This window comes from Mobula birostris, chromosome 9, assembly GCF_030028105.1.
Source record: "Mobula birostris isolate sMobBir1 chromosome 9, sMobBir1.hap1, whole genome shotgun sequence".
In the NCBI taxonomy this organism is placed as follows: domain Eukaryota; kingdom Metazoa; phylum Chordata; class Chondrichthyes; order Myliobatiformes; family Myliobatidae; genus Mobula; species Mobula birostris.
Genome location: NC_092378.1, coordinates 147,525,522 through 147,542,310, shown reverse-complemented (window position 1 = coordinate 147,542,310; position 16,789 = coordinate 147,525,522). Strand labels below are relative to the sequence as shown.

The following is a 16,789-nucleotide window of genomic DNA, read 5'->3' as shown; positions in this document are numbered from 1 at the left end:
CGGACCCTTCCCCTCAATTCATTGTTGAGGTTGACGCCTCCGACTCCGGGGTGGGAGCAGTCCTGTCCCAACGATCAAGTCCAGTCGAGAAGCTTCATCCCTGTGCCGCCTTTCCTCGTCGGCCGTCCCCCGTTGAGCTGAACTACGACGTGGGGAATCGGGAACTACTGGCGGTCAAGCTAGCATTGGAGGAGTGGAGGCACTGGCTGGAGCGGGCGGAACACCGGTTTCTTGTTTGGACTGATCTTAAGAACCTGGGATTTCACCTTTTTGTGCCTCATTCCGTCAATGTCAGGTTCTCTGGTGGGAGCACACATCTCGGTTCGCCTGCCAGCCCGGGAGCGATCGGACCCCGGCTCTCCTGAAAAGACACTTTTGGTGGCCTTCCATGGAAGCGGATACCCGTTCCTATGTCTCTGCATGTTCCGTCTGTGCCCGTGGAAATGCCTCCCATCGGCCACCTGCGGGATTACTTCGTCCCCTACCTGTCCCTGGTCGTCCTTGGTCGCACATCGCCCTAGATTTTGTCACTGGTCTACCCCTTTCACACAGAAACACCACCGTACTCACCGTGGTAGACCGGTTCTCCAAGACGGTGCACTTTGTAGCCCTCACTAAACTCCCGTCTGCTCAGGAAACCGCAGACCCTCTCGTCCGCCACGTCTTCCGCCTCCACGGAATTTCCGCGGACATCGTCTCAGATCGAGGTCCCCAATTCGTCTCGCAGGTAAGGAAGGCCTTCTGTCAAGCCTTGGGTGCCTCAGTCAGCCTGCCATCCGGCTTCCACTCACAGACGAACGGGCAAATGGAACGGGTCAACCAGGATTTGTAGGTGTTGCTACGTTGTATAACAACCAGCAACCCGTCTACCTGGAGCAGCCACCTCGCGTGGGTTGAGTACGCGCGCAACTCTCTGGTTGGTACTGCCATCGGAAAGTCTCCCTTCGAGTGCTCCCTTGGGTACCAAACCCCGCTGTTCCCCGCGCAAGAAGAGATTGCGGTACCGTCTATTCAGGCCAATGTCGATCGGTGCCGCAAGGTTTGGGAGGACACGCGCGCGGCCCTGAGGATTGCCGATCGACACCGGACTCCGCCTGAGTATCGACCTGGGCAGAAGGTGTGGCTGTCACCCAAAGACATTGCTCTCAAAAACGAGCCAAAGAAACTCGCCCTCGCTTCCTGGGACCTTTCGAGGTCGGAAGTATCATCCACTCCACAGCAGTCCGACTTAAACTACCAAGATCTATGCATATCCACCCTACTTTTCAGGTTTCCCAATTAAAACCTCTTTCCGTCAGCCCCTTGTGTCCTCTGATCGAAACCCCTTCACCTGCCCGGATCATCAACAACCATCCGGCATACACCGTCCGGCGGCTTCTAGATGTGCGCCGTCGTGGCAGGGGCCTCCAATACCTGGTCGACTGGGAAGGGTACGTCCCGCTCCTTCATCCTGGACCCCTCTCTCATCCAAGACTTCCATCGGGACCATCCGGACAAGCCTAGACGCTCGCCTGGAGGCTCCCATTGAGGGGTTGTAGTATCATGGTCCCGTCCGGCATTGCCCTATCTTGCTATTATCTCCATCATTAGGTCTTAATCCCCTCGTCTGATTTCCAGTTATTCCCACTTTTTAAGGTGACCTTTCCATCTTCAGATCTCTTATTTTCTCAAGAGCCCTAGCCTAATTACAGCAACATCACACACTTCTGGCCTAGACACTCTCGGATCTCTGCCATACTGCTAGTGCCTTCCACAGTGAAGACTGGTGCAAAATACTCAATCAGTTCATTCACCATTTCCTTTTCCCAAAATCACAGGACTTCCTCTCAGCATTATCTTCTAGCGGTCCAATATCTAATCTCGCCTCTCCCCTCACACTTCATATAGCTGAAGAAACTTTCGGTATCCTCTTTAATATTATTGCCTACTTTATCTTTGTACTCCACTTTCCGTTTTTTGACTTTTCAGTTGCCTCCTATTAGCTCTTAAAAGCTTCCCACCCGTCTGACTTCCCATGAATTGTTGCTCTATTATATGCCCCCTCTGGCTTTTACGATGGGTTTGCCTTCTCTTGGAAGCCACAGTTATATCATTCTGCCTTGAGAATATTTCTTCCTCTTTGGGATGTATATCTCCTGCACCTTCTGAATTGCCCCCAGATATTCCAGCAACTGTTGTTCTGCCTTCATCCTTGATGGTGGTCCTTTCTGATCACTTTTGGATAGCTCCTCTCTCATACCTCTGTAATTCTCTTTACTCCAGTGTAATACTGATACAACTGACTTTAGCTTCTCAAATATCAGGGTGATTTCTATCATAGTATCACTTCTCTCCTCAGGGTTCCTTTACCTTAAGCCAATACATTGCACAACACCCAATCTAGAATAGCTGATCCCCTAGTAGGCTCAACCATGAGCTATTCTAAAAGGCCATCTCATACACAATCTAGAAAATCTCCCTCTTGGGATCCAGCACCATTCTAATTTTCCTAATCTACCTGCATATTGAAGTACCTCCTGACTATCACAATATTTAATTTTTAATATACATTTTCTGTTTTCCATTGTAATTTGCAGACATCTTTACTACTGTTTAGGGGTCTGTTTATATTTCCCAGCAGTCTTTTTATCCTTGCAGATCCTTAGCTCTACCCACAATAATGCAACACCTTGCTGTCCTATGTCACCCCTTTCGAACGATTTGATAACATTTATTAACAACAGACCACGCCATTCCCTCTTCCTACCAGCCTGTCCTTTCAATGCAACATGTACCCTGGACATTAAACTACCTGCTATAATCTTTTCTCCATGACATATATGCCCATCAGTAATTGTGGTACGTTCATCTACCATATTCCGTATACCACGTGCAATAAAATACCAACTACCCCATCCTCAGCACTATCACTCCAATTCCCATCCCCCTGACAAATTAGATTAAACTCTCCCGAACAGCTCTAGAAGACCTGTCCACGAGGATGTTGGTCCCCCTCGGGTTCTGGTGTTACCCGTCCCCGTGCACAGGTCATGCCTTCCCTAGAACAGATCCCAATGATTCAGAAATTTGAAATTCTGTCCACTGCACCAGTTTCTCAGCCACGCATTCACCTGCTGACTCATTTTGTCCTTCACCACTGGTGCATGGCACAAGCAGCAATACACAAGTTATTAACCTGGATGTCCTGCTTTTTAGGTTTCAAGCCAGCTACCTAAAGTCTCTCTTCTAGACCTCCTCATCCATCCGACCTATTTTATTTGGAGTCATTGTGTACAAGACTTGAGGCTGTTCAACCTCCCCCTGCCATGGACCCAGTCTGAGACACTCTTGTTCCAGGCACCTGGGAGGCAACATACCATCTGGGTGTCTCTATCAACACCCACAGAATCTCGTCGCTGTTCCTCTGACTATGGAATCGTCTATCACCACTGCAGTCCTCTTCATCTCTCCTCTCTTCTGAGCCTCAGCACCAGACTCGGTGCCACAGACCCGGTCACTGTGGCTCACTGCTTGTAGGTCGTCCCCCTCAACAATATCCAAAAGTGGGATACTTACTATCCCACTTCTGACAGGTGACTACCTCCCTGTAGCTCCTGTCCATCCCCTCTTCATTCTCCTGTATAAGCCCAAGATCATCGAGCTGCCTCACCATTTCCTTAATTTTATTTGCTGAGCAGCAGCAGCTCAGGGGCCTGGTGCAGATGTGGTTGTCCAGGAGGCTGGGAGTCTCCCAGAATTCCCACATCCCACACACAGAACAAAACATTGCCCTGGAGACATTCTCGCTGCACTAACAGCGCCCTGGCAGATCATGAATGAAGAAAAAAAAGAAAATTACCAGATACTTATTCCGCCTAATCCTGATGAGCCAAAGCCTCTCCAAGAATGGCCACTCCGCTTACGGCTGCCTTAGCTGTGGAACCTCCCTGGTTTCATTCGCTGCGTAAGTTAAGGCAGGGGTCCCCAACCTTTTGTGCGCTACGGACCGGTTTAATATTGACAATATTCTTGCGGACCGGTTTAATATTGACAATATTCTTGCGGACCGGCCGACCCGGGGTGGGGGAGGCGGGTATAGGGTTGCCAACAGACAAGAGTAGCAGTCAAAGAAAGACTACAATGACCATGAAGCCTTGCGCGGACACCAGTGCGCGTACCTGCCGATATTATTCTCTGCAAACAGCAGGAATTCTGCAGATGCTGTTAATACAATGAACACACATCCAAGTTGCTGGTGAACGCAGCAGGCCAGGCAGCATCTTTAGGAAGAGGTCAGGACGAAGGGTCTCGGCCTGAACCGTCGACTGCACCTCTTCCGAGAGATGCTGCCTGGCCTGCTGCGTTCACCAGCAACTTGGATGTGTGTTCAGTATTCTCTGCAAAGCGTTTTTGCCGATTTTGTTCGGGGGGGGGGGTGGCGGCGGTGTTCATCATGACCGTAATATTGGTAATATGGGGCTAATACACTCAATTTCGTTTCTAAAACGGTTTATCTAACGAATTTAATACGAAACACACAGCGCATATTTTCCTCGCATGAATATAGTGATAAGTCAATCATTAGGGGAGGACGGGGAGCTTAAAGTGTTGAAAGAACTTCCAGTAGAAGTGGTAGAAGCAGGTTCGATATTATTTAAAGAAAAATTGGATAGGTATATGGACAGGAAAGGAATGGAGGGGTATAGACTGAGTGCAGGTCGGTGGGACTAGGTGAAAGTAGCTTTCGGCACGGACTAGAAGGGCCGAGATCGCCTACTTCCGTGCTGTAATTGTTATATGGTTATATAAGTCACTTATCAGTCAATAGCATCATAATATTTTAAGTAACGTTTGGGTATTAAACGCACAGCAAATATTTTCCCGTATGAATATATAAATCATTGCAACACACCAGTATCGCTGAATCAGTGGGAGCCCTGGGCTTGTTTCCCTGCAAGAAGACGGTCCTATCGAGGGGTGATGGGAGACAGCGATACCCGAAGGAGGTTCCTTATGTCCAGTCTATTTGGTTTTCGTCGCATTCATTGCAGAGATATGTTGGAAATGGAAGCAATGTTTTCAGTGCTTTCCTGGCTACCTCAGGATATTCAGCCTTGACTTTGATCTAGAATGCCGGCAGAGATGTTATGTCAAACATACTTTGCAGCCCGCCATCATTTGCAAGCTCGAGGAGTTGATCTTCTTCCCGCGCTGACATGGATGACGCGCTGTTAATGACCTCGCGTGTGTTCAAGCTCAACACTGCGTGACAGGGACTGAGGAAAGGTGCAGTTGACTCCCATCGCCAAATCATATCGTTTCCTCGCGGCCCGGTAGCAAATACTCTGCGGCCCGGTGGTTGGGGACCGCTGAGTTAAGGCAATACACACGCCGGTCCGGCCAAACCGGTGAGATTGAGGCGCCTCTCCCACCGCAAAGCCCGGTTTGTGTGAATTTCTACCCTGTTACAACTCAGTGCGAAGAAATAACAGACAGCACACTGCATATGATTAGAGGGATTATATTTATGAATCCTAACTTAACTAAAAGGTTAATAAAGAAAAAAAAAACAAGAAGTGCACTTTATAATTAAACACTCTAATGTGAACAAGTTTGAGTTCAACTCTTCCCAAAATTCATACTCTCCGATCCTCAGTCGATCTCGTCACCTGGATCACACCCAAACATTGCTTCTACAGAAAGACTATTAGGTTGGTAGTGAAACCGTTCCCAGCGTGATACACTTGTATTCACTCATTCTAATGCATCCCGCCCAGTGACTGATCACAGTCCAACTCTGGAAAAACTGCCGCGAAGGGCCGCTTTTTTTTTTACCTTGACTACGACCCTAAGTGACAATGCAGCTCTCTACTCGCGCTCCCGCTCAGTGATTTGTCATAGTGCAACTGTAGTGTACTGCTCTACCTTAAAGCCGAACAGAACATTATAGGCACAGGTGTACGCTAAAGATGGAACAACTTTGACGTCAATAACTTTCTAACCTGAAACGTTAACTTTGTCGTGGATACCAGCACCTTTGGGGCGCGTTTCCAAAACATTGTTTCACGCGAGTGAAATGTGGATTGTCACCTCCTTCGCTGTAGGACCACAATGTTATTTGCTCTGGTGCGCTTATTATTCAATGCGCATCTGGGAGGAGTGGCTACGGTTGTTGCTATAGCAACGACCGTAGCCGCGCCTCCCGCATGCGGGTTAACGTCTCTCCGGTTGCAGAACTAGGCATTACAGTGCGTTCGAGTTCGCTCAGTTTTTGCCATGGAATCCTGGTCCTGATTGCTGGACGAAGTCGTAAATCAAAAGGTGCCGGGCGATGTCGTTCGCCGGTGTTTTCTCACTGGATACTGTGACTTTGGTACTCCTCTGCGTTCTTACCGTGTTGATTATCGCTTATTTTCGCAATGGGTCAAAATCTCAAGTAGAGGTCAACTTCCCCCCAGGACCCACTCCTCTTCCGATCATCGGGAACCTACACCTCCTGGATCCAAAGAAGTGCCACCTAATTCTCATGGAGGTAAGAGGAGCCGCGATCGAGACCAGCAAAGACTGGACACTGTGTGCCGGTCCTACCGAGTGCCTGGGAGTGTCGTTAGCAATTCAATTCAGTATTCCGGGAAACACGGCAGGAAAGTTACACGCAACACACGTAAAAAACTGCTGGTGAACGCAGCAGAGCAGGCAGCATCTATAGAAAGATTTACAGGACTGACGAAGGGTCTCGGCCCGATACATCGACTGTACCTACTCCTATAGATGCTGCGTTCACCAGCAGTTTTTATGTGTGTTGCTTGAAATTCCAGCATCTGCAGATTTCCTCGTGTTTGCGAGGAAAGTTACATAATAATTTCGCAACATCCAAAACAATTCCCACTTGGAAATTCCCCTCCAAGTCACTCACCTTCCTGACTTGGAAGCATATCGCCGTCCCATCATTGTCGCTGGGTCAAAATCATGCAATTTCCATCCCAATAGCACTGTGGGTGTACCTACACCTCAGGGACTGCAGCGCGTCAAGAAGGCAGCTCAGCGCCACCTTCTCAATGGCAACTAGGGATGGGCAATGAATGCTGTCTTAGCTGGCGATGTCCACATCCCAAATATTAATAATTTAAAAAAAAACTCTTGTTGCAGATACTACCTGTTCTAGATAAAGCTAATCAGTGTTTCGACAATAGGAGGTCTTCTCTTAGTAATTTTTCTGTAATAGATGAATATTTACAAGAAAAAAAACCGTGCAACATCTTAGTCAATGCGTTAAGTTTTTCAAAATACATTTTAGAATATCAGTATTGCTGTTATTTATGTGCCCCCCACCTCCGGGAATGGTATGCTTCCACAATAATTGGGTGGCTTTCTCCGGCCACTCTCTATCTAGCAGCGGAAGAACCCTCGGTCAATTGGAGTCTTTATTTCCTCCCTTGGAAACCCCAGACAATTCGGATTGGCAGCGACATCTCCTCCACAATATCCAACAGCATAGCAGAGGTTAACCAAAAGGTTTTCTGCTTAACCCCGCTTTATATTTATGGTTGCGAGGCTAAGCACAGCTCCAATGCCATACTTAAATTCGCTGACGACACCGCTGTTGTTAGCTGAATCTGAGGTGGTGATGAATCTGCATATATCTGGGAGATTGAAAATCTGGCCAAGTGTGACCTCAACAGCAATCTCAGCAAGTTCGAAGAGCAGATTACTGACTTCAGGAGGAGGAAACCAGAGATCCACGAACCAGTTCTTATCGGGGGATCAGAGGTGGAGGGGGTCAGCAACTTTAAATTTCTCGGTGTGTTAGCTAGTTATGTGTGTGTACATTTTATTACTTTGTCTTTTGTATTTGTAAAGTGTGCTGCCGTTTGCACAACGCCTGTTTGCCCAGTCGGGCATGGTCCTTCTGATTCGATGTTATAGTTCTTGGATTTACTGTGTCCGAAAGAAAGCAAATCTCAGGGTTGTAAATGGTGATATATATACTTTCAACTTAGAGCTATACTTGTAGCTCTTCCCTACCGAGCTTTTGCGGTAGTCGCGCCTAGCATCCTTCAGCACGTACTCCCGCAGGCAGGAATGTGCCAGTCGGTAAAATTCCCCTGCGGACATCTCGATGTGCTGACAGACGAAAGGGCGTCTGGCATCAGGTTGAACTTTCAGCAACACGTGTGTCCAGGGGAGTAACCCACAGATCAGAAAGTGAAGGTGAACTGTGACGCAGGCTCATGCATCTTTCCCCGCACTCCCTTCGCCAAGCAGGAAACTTGCTCCTGATCTTAACAGCGACAGCAAACCTTGGCTCTTGGAATCGGACAGCGAATGGTTCTGCCTGGGCGAACAGCCCGGCGAGGAAACCTGCGGTGTCCATGGGTACCACAGAGATGTTCCGGAACCTTTTGGGCATCGCATGGGTGAAAAACCTTTGTTGACAGCGATTGGAGCATTTAAATTTAGTTGGTGTTTGTGAATGTGTTAGTCACTATTACTGTCTACATGTTGTTGTTGTATTGCAGAATGCAATTTGTATTAAAGGGGTTTATATAAAACATACGCAAATTCAGATATTAATAGAATGGAGCCAGGGAGTGTAAACTGAGAGCAGCCGCCATAGAGAGAGTCCACCACTAACATGTGGAAGTTGTTTAAAGACCAGCTGATGCGCACACTGCAGGATGTCAAAGTACGGTAATGTGAGTTTGGATGACCAGAGCGGTTATGGAACATGGAATATAAAACATTACAGCACGGGAGCAGGCCCTGCGGCCTGCCAAGTGACCAATAGCTAATCAACCTAAGCTCTTCTCCCCATACAATGTCCATGTCCCTCAATTTTTCTCACATTCATGTGCCTATCTTAACGTCTCTTAAAAGTCCCTAAAGTATCTACTTCCATCATCACCCCAGACAGACCATTACAGGTATCCACTGCTCCCTGTGTAAAAATTTTGCCTCTCACTTCTTCGAAATTAGCCTACTTCACCTTAAATGCATGTCATCTGGTATTAGAGCTTTCAACCTGAAGAGAATGATATTGTCTGTCCACTCTCTCTGTGTCTTTGATTATAAAGCACTATCATGTCTCCCTGCAGCCTCTGGCTCAACAGAGAAAGCAACCCAAATCTGTCCTACCACTCATGATAGTCATGGTCCGGTCCGTGAAATCTGCATTCCAGTTCACGGTCCGGTCCATGTTCCTTATTCCAGGTTTTCTCCAGTTTCTGTTGAGGCAGCCGATTCTCGTTTGTGCTGGCTGCATAAATAGCTTCAGGATTCAGCCTCTGGTGGCTGCATTGTTCTGTCATAATAGGGGGCGCTGGTGGTGGACCCAAATGCAAGACACAGACATGGTTGCACAGTTTTTTCTTGTAAATATTCACGTATTACAGAAAAAAAACTTGAAGAAGACCCCCTGTTGTCGAAACACTGACTAGCTTTATCTAGAACAGGTAGTATCTGCAACAAGAGTTTTTTTAAAAATTATTAATATTTGGGATGTGGACATCGCCAGCTAAGACAGCATTCATTGCCCATCCCTAGTTACCCTTGAGAAGGTGGCGCTGAGCTGCCTTCTTGACGCGCTGCAGTCCCTGAGGTGCAGGTACACCCAGAGTGCTGTTAGGATGAGAATTGCATGATCTTGACCCAGCGACAATGATGGGACGGTGATATGCTTCCAAGTCAGGAAGGTGAGTGACTTGGAGGGGGATTTCCAAGTGGTAGTTGTTTTGGAGGTTGCGAAAGTATTATATAACTCTCCTCGCAAACACGACGTATCGGCCGAGACCCTTCATCATTCCTGTACCTCTTCCTATAGATGCTGTCTGGCCTGCTGCGTTCACCAGCATTTTTATGTGTGGCTTGAAATTCCAGCATCTGCAGATTTCCTCGTTGTTTTGAACTGTATCTGTGTCCACGCCTTCACTAGGTAGGTCTGGCAGTTTGCCGCTACCTAGTGTTGGGAACCATCTGTATCCACGTCGTCGCGGGGTAGGTCTGGACATTTCCCGCTACCTAGTTTTGGGAACCGTCTGTGTTCACGCCTTCACTAGGTAGGTCCGGCCATCTGCCGCTACCTTGTGTTGTGAACTGTCTAGTCCTATTCTGCATTCTGTGTAATGAGTCCCAGCCCTGCATCCTGTACCCAATCAGGGGTCCTGGGTCTTTGTTCTGTGTATGAGTCCCGGCCCTACATCTTGTTTCCAAGGAGGGGTCCCGGCTTTGTGTTCCATGTTCCTGTCTCTCCTTGACCAAGGCTCTGCATTCCTGTCTCTCCCTCGACCAAGTCAAGGTTTCGGGTTCTTGTCCAGTCCTAGCCACGATCCAAGAAGCTTGTCCTGTCCAAGCCATGACTTTGTGTTCTCGTCTTGTCCATGTGTCACGCCTAGCGCAGGAGTACCTTGCCCAGCCCGGAGCTGGGGTTCCTTTGTCCTGTTCAGGAGTCTCACTTCCAGCCCTGTTGACACTCCTTGCCCTATAGCCACGTCTTGACCTCGCCTAGTTCTGGCATCCGAGCCCGAGACAAGTCTCAGGTTCTGGGTCCTTGCCCAGTCTCTGGCTCGGCGTCCATACCCAAGCCTCGAAGAAGCCAAGCCTTGAGGGACCCAGCCACGTCCAGCCTTGTAGCCATGTCATGTCCTTGCCACGTTCTGGGGTCCGAGCCCGAGGCAAGATCCAGGTTCTAGGTCATTGTTCAGTCTCTGGCTCGGAGTCCAAGCCCAGGCTCCTAGTTCATAGTTCCTTATCTGGGTTCCCTGTTTCTTGTCCATGTCCTAGCCCAGGTTCAGCATCCTAGTCGTGTTCCTTGTTCTTCAGTGTCTGTGTCTTGCATTTGGGTCCACCACCAGTGCCCCCCATTATGATAATGATAGCACATGCTCTCTAATCAGGCAACCTTCTGGTAAACCTCGTCTGCACCCTCTCCAAAGCCTCAACATCCTTCCAATAATGGGGCAAGCAGAAATGAATGCAATACAGCCTAACTAGAGTTTTATAATGCTGCAAAGTAACTTCCAGAACTTTGAACTCAATGCCTCGACTTATAAAGGCAAGCATGCCATCTGCCATCTCAATCATCCTGTAGACCTATGTCGCCACTTTCAGGGAGCAATGAACTTGCACCCCAAGATCTCTCTTCTCATCAATAGCAATAAGGGTCTTGCCGTTCATAATGTACTCACTCCTCGCAATTGAAATATAAAGAAATAATGAAGGTTCTGGTTCTGGTCAAGAAGATGGTGCCAGCATAGAACGTGACCAATAGTGTTGTCCTTCAGACAGTTCACAAAACTATTTCTTTTACTTCTTCTATTAAATAGGATTATTTTATAAAGCTAAGTGCAATTGGAACCTGTGATTTACATTTTGATGGCGTCTTTTTAGGTCCATTAAACAATCTGCTGCTTTTTCATCTCTGAAGGAGGTCGGTAAGGTTTGCAGAGTGTGTGGTCTGTATGCCAAGAAACAGCGCAGAGAGTTTAAAAAGGCAGGTTGCTACCAACGGCTGTCTTTTGGATCAGGACTACAGAGCGTCGTGGGAGCTGAATTCTGAAGGAAGGCAGTTTTTTTTTAAAACTTCTTCGAGTGCAAGAAGGACGAGACTGCGTAGGCGCGTGACATCAACAGGACAGTGCGGAGAGTTTAAAAAGGAGACCACCCTATACAGCGGGCAGCGGAGTGAGTGGGAGCAGGGTGTAGGGCTTTGGCTTCAATGGGCTTCGGCGGTAAATGGGAAGAGGCGAGAGCGAAGCACCAACTCTTTTTTTCCCCCCACCCCCCGCCCCTTCGCAAGTCGGCCCGGACAGATGGGAACAGCAGGGCTGTCAGAGCTAACGGTACGAGCTAACGGTTTAAAAAGTTCATCTGTTTAGCGAGGTAAGTGGATGAGTAGACGTATTTTTCCTGTTTCATTCCTGTAGAATTAGATAGCATGCCTGCAGGGTTAGTGCTTTGGTCAGGGTGTCAGATGTGGGAATCCTGGGAGACCTCCAGCCTCCCTGATGGCCACATCTGCGCCAGATGCACCGAGATGCAGCTCCTCAGAGACCATGTTAGGGATCTGGAGCTGCAGCTTGATGACCTACTGCTCATCAGGGCAAGTGAAGAGGTGATAGACAGGAGCTACAGGGAGGTAGTCATCCCGAGGCTACAGGGGTCAGAAAACTGGGTCACTGTCAAGAGAGGGAAGGGAAATGCCCGGATAGTGGAGAGCACACCTGTGGCTGTCCCCCTCAGCAACAAATATCTTGTTCTGGATGCTGTTGAGGAGGATGACCTGATAGGGGACGCCCACAGTGATCGGGTCTCTGGCGCTGTTGTGCAGGAGAGAAGGAGGGAGAAGAGAAATGCGGTAGTTGTAGAGGATTCCATAGTCAGGAAATCGGACAGAAGATTCTATGAGCCTGATAGAGATACCCGCATTGTGGGTTGCCTCCCAGGTGCCAGGGTACGGGATGTCTCAGATCGGATCCTGAATATTCTGAAGGGGGAGGGTGAGAAGCCAGTTGTCTTGGTACATGTTGGTACCAATGACATAGATAGGACAAAGGAAGAGGTCCTGAAGAGAGATTTCCAGGAGTTAGGAAGGAAGCTGAGAAGCAGGACCTCCTGGGTAGTAATCTCGGGATTGCTACCTGTGCCACGTGCTAGCGAGGGCAAGAATAGTAGGGTCAGGCAGATGAATGCGTGGCTGAGAGACTAGTGCAGGGGGCAGGGCTTCAGATTCTTGGATAATTGGGATCTCTTCTGGGGGAAGTATGACCTGTTCAAAAAGGTCAGGTTGCACCTGAACCCAAAGGGGACCAATATCCTGGCGGGAAAGTTTAATAGTGCTGTTAGGGAGGGTTTAAACTAATTTGGCAGGGGGATGGGAACCGGAATGACAGAGCAGAGGAAGGGGAAAACAGAAATAAATCTAAGATAGTGAGCAGTAAAGATGTCAGGAAAGACAGGCAGGTGATGGGGCTAATTTGTAGCCATTGGAATGAGTTGCAGTGCAATAAAGTTGCAGTGAAATCAAATCGAGAAGTACCAAATACTGGTCTTAAGGTGTTATACTTAAATGCACACAGCATAAGGAATAAGGTGGATGATCTTGTCGTACAGCTGTAGATTGGCAGGTATAATATTGTGGCCATCACTGAGACCTGGCTAAAGGATGCATGTCTCTGGGAGCTGAATGTCCAAGGGTACACGGTGTATCGGAAGGATAGGAAGGTAGGCAGGGGGGAGGCGTGGCTTCGTTGGTAAGAAGTGATATTAAATCATTAGAAAGAGGTGATAAACAATCGGAAGGTGCAGAATCTTTATGGGTTGAGCTAAGAAATTGCAGGGGTAAAAGGACCCTGATGGTGGTTATTTATAGGCCTCCAAACAGCTGCAGGGATGTGGACTACAAATTACAACAGGAAATAGAAAAGGCTTGTCAGAAGGGCAGTGTTATGATAATTGTGGGGGATTTTAACATGCGAGTGGATTAGGAAAAATCAGGTCGGCACTGTATCTCAAGAGAGAGAATTTGTAGAATGTCTGCGAGATGGCTTTTTAGAACAGCTTGTTGTTGAGCCCACTAGGGGATCGGCTGTACTGGATTGTGTATTGTGTAATGAACCTGAGGTGATTAGAGAGATTGAGGTGAAGGAACCCTTAAGAGGCAGTGATCATAATATGATTGAGTTCACCGTGAAATTTGAAAAAGAGAAGCCGAAATCTGATGTGTGGGTATTTCAGTGGAGTAAAGGAAATTACAGTGGCATGAGAGAGGAACTGGTCAAAGTCGACTGGAAAGGCACACTGGCGGGAAAGACGGCACAGCAGCAGTGGTTGGAGTTTATGCGAGAAGTGAGGAAGGTACAAGACAGGTATGTTCCAAAAAAAGAAGAAATTTTCGAGTGGATAAAGGATGCAACCGTGGTTGACAAGAGAAGTCAAAGCCAAAGTTAAAGCAAAGGAGAGGGCATACAAGGAAGCAAAAATTAGTGGGAAGACAAAGGATTGGGAAGTTTTTAAAACCTTACAAAAGGAAACCAAGAAGGTCATTAAGAGGGAAAAGATTAACTATGAAAGGAAGGTAGCAAATAATATCAAAGAGGATACTAAAAGGTTTTTCAAGTATATAAAGAGTAAAAGACCAGTGAGAGTAGATATAGGACCGATAGAAAATGATGCTGGAGAAGTTGTAATGGGAGATAAGGAGATGGCAGATGAACTGAACGAGTATTTTGAATCAGTCTTCACTGAGGAAGACATCAGCAGTATAGCAGACACTCAAGGGTGGCAGGGAAGAGAAGTGTGTGCGGTCACAATTATGACAGAGAAAGTACTCAGAAAGCTGAATAGTCTAAAGGTAGATAAATCTCCCTGACCAGATGGAATGCACCCGCATGTTCTGAAGGAAGTAGCTGTGGAGATTGCGGAGGCATTAGCGATGATCTTTCAAAAGTTGATAGATTCTGGCATCGTTCCGGGGAACTGGAAGATTGCAAATGTTACTCCGCTATTTAAGAAGGGGGCAAGGAAGCAAAAAGGAAATTATAAATCTGTTAGCTTGACATCGGTCGTTGGGAAATTGTTGGAGTCGATTGTCAAGGATGAGGTTACAGAGTACCTGGAGGCATATGACAAGATAGGCACAACTCAGCATGGATTCCTTAAAGAAAATTCCTGCATGACGAACCTATTACAAATTTTTGAGGAAATTACCGGTAGGTTAGACAAGGGAGATGCAGAGGATGTTGCATATTTGGATTTTCAGAAGGTCTTTGTCAAGGTGCCACACATGAGGCTACTTAACAAGATAAGAGCCCATGGAATTACGGGGAAGTTACATACATGGATAGAGTGTTGGCTGATTGGCAGGAAACAGAGAGTGGGAATAAAGGGATCCTATTCTGTTTGGCTGCCAGTTACCAGTGGTGTTCCACAGGGGTCCGTATCGTGGCTGCTTCTTTTCACATTGTACATCAACGATTTGGATTATGGAATAGATGGCTTTGTGACTAAGTTTGCTGACGATACGAAGATAGGTGGAGGGGCCAGTAGTGCTGAAGAAACGGAGAGTCTGCAGAGAGACTTGGATAGATTGGAAGAATGGGCAGAGAAGTGGCAAAAGAAGTACAATGTTGGAAAATGTATGGTTATGCAGTTTGGCAGAAATAATAAACGGGCAGACTATTATTTAAATGGGGCAAGAATTCAAAGTTCGGAGATGCAACAGGACTTGGGAGTCCTCGTACAGGATACCCTGAAGGTTAACCTCCAGGTTGAGTCAGTAGTGAAGAACGCGAATGTAATGTTGGCATTCATTTCCAGAGGAATAGAGTATAGGAGCAGGGATGTGATGTTGAGGCTCTATAAGGCACTGGTGAGACCTCACTTGGAGTACTGTGGGCAGTTTTGGTCTCCTTATTTAAGAAAGGCTGTGCTGAAGTTGGAGAGGGTACAAAGAAGATTCACTAGCGTGATTCCGGGAATGAGAGGGTTAACATATGAGGAACGTTTGTCCGCGCTAAGACTGTATTCCTTGGAGTTTAGAAGAATGAGGGGAGACCTCATAGCAACATTTCAAATGTTGAAAGCCATGGACAGAGTGGATGTGGCAAAGTTGTTTCCCATGATGGGGGACTCTAGTACGAGAGGGCATGACTTAAGGATTGAAGGGCGCCCATTCAGAACAGAAATGCGAAGAAATGTTTTTAGTCAGAGGGTGGTGAATCTATGGAATTTGTTGCCACGGGCAGCAGTGGAGGCCAACTCATTGGGTGTATTGAAGGCAGAGATTGATAGGTATTTGTGTAGCCAGGGCATCAAAGGTTATGGTGAGAAGTCGGCGGAGTGGGACTAAATGGGAGAATGGATCACCTCATGATCAAAAGTCGGAGCAGACTCAATGGGCCGAATGGCCGACTTCTGCTCCTTTGTCTTATGGTCTAAACCTGGAGACATGGTACGAGCCAATGATCGACTCTATTTCTGGCTGCTTTTAGAGGACCCTGCAGTTTATGTTATATGTAGTTCTCGTTTCTGTTTACTTCTCTTGTTTGTGATTTGACTCCTTTCTTATTGCTATTTTGTGTGATTTTCATCCGGGTAGACTGTCTCTGTGGCTTGCAAGCAATGAACTACACAGTGCTACATGGAACTAAACTGAACTTTCCTGAACTGTCTCAAGGATGCTGTGGTTTTGATCTTTTATATTCTGTGTTTATCCCTTGTTCTTTGCCATATGATCTTTTGATCTGCATTGGGTGTTTGATGTTTTCTTTGACCGGGTTCCATGCTATTTCCTTCTTTCATGGCTGTCTGTGGGAATACAAATCTCAGGGTTGTATAGTGCATGCGTACTTTGATAATAAATGTACTTTGAACTTTAAAGGTTGTAAACATTTGAAATATAAATGTTATAAACTTCGTCAAAAATAAAAAGCCCAGGTATTTCAGGTTTAAGAGGATAGAATTACTCAGAGCCCATGAAGGATATAGAGGTGGCAGAAGTCAGCGGAAGCAGGGAATTTGGAAGAGCAAAGGAGTCATGGAATATGCTTGTTTCAAGTCTAATTATAAAACACTTTGGGTTGCCGTGGTAGCATAGTGGTTCATATATCACAGCTCAGGGAATCGGAGTTCAGAGTTCAGTTCCGACACTGTCTGTAAGGAGTTTGTATGTCCTCCCCGTGAGGAGCGTGGGATTCCTCAGGATGCTCTGGTTTTCTTCCACAGCCCAAAGATGTACAGGTCAGGGCATTCATTGGTCATTACAGATTGTCCTGTGATGAGGCTAGGGTTAACTAGGAGTGTTGCTGAGCAGTGA

General features: G+C 47.2%; 1 pseudogene; it reads left to right on the top strand.

Moving 5' to 3' along the window:
• Positions 1-6,310: 6,310 nt before the first annotated feature.
• Positions 6,311-16,789, top strand: part of LOC140203175 (cytochrome P450 2K1-like) — a 210,827-nt pseudogene continuing 200,348 nt past the window's right edge.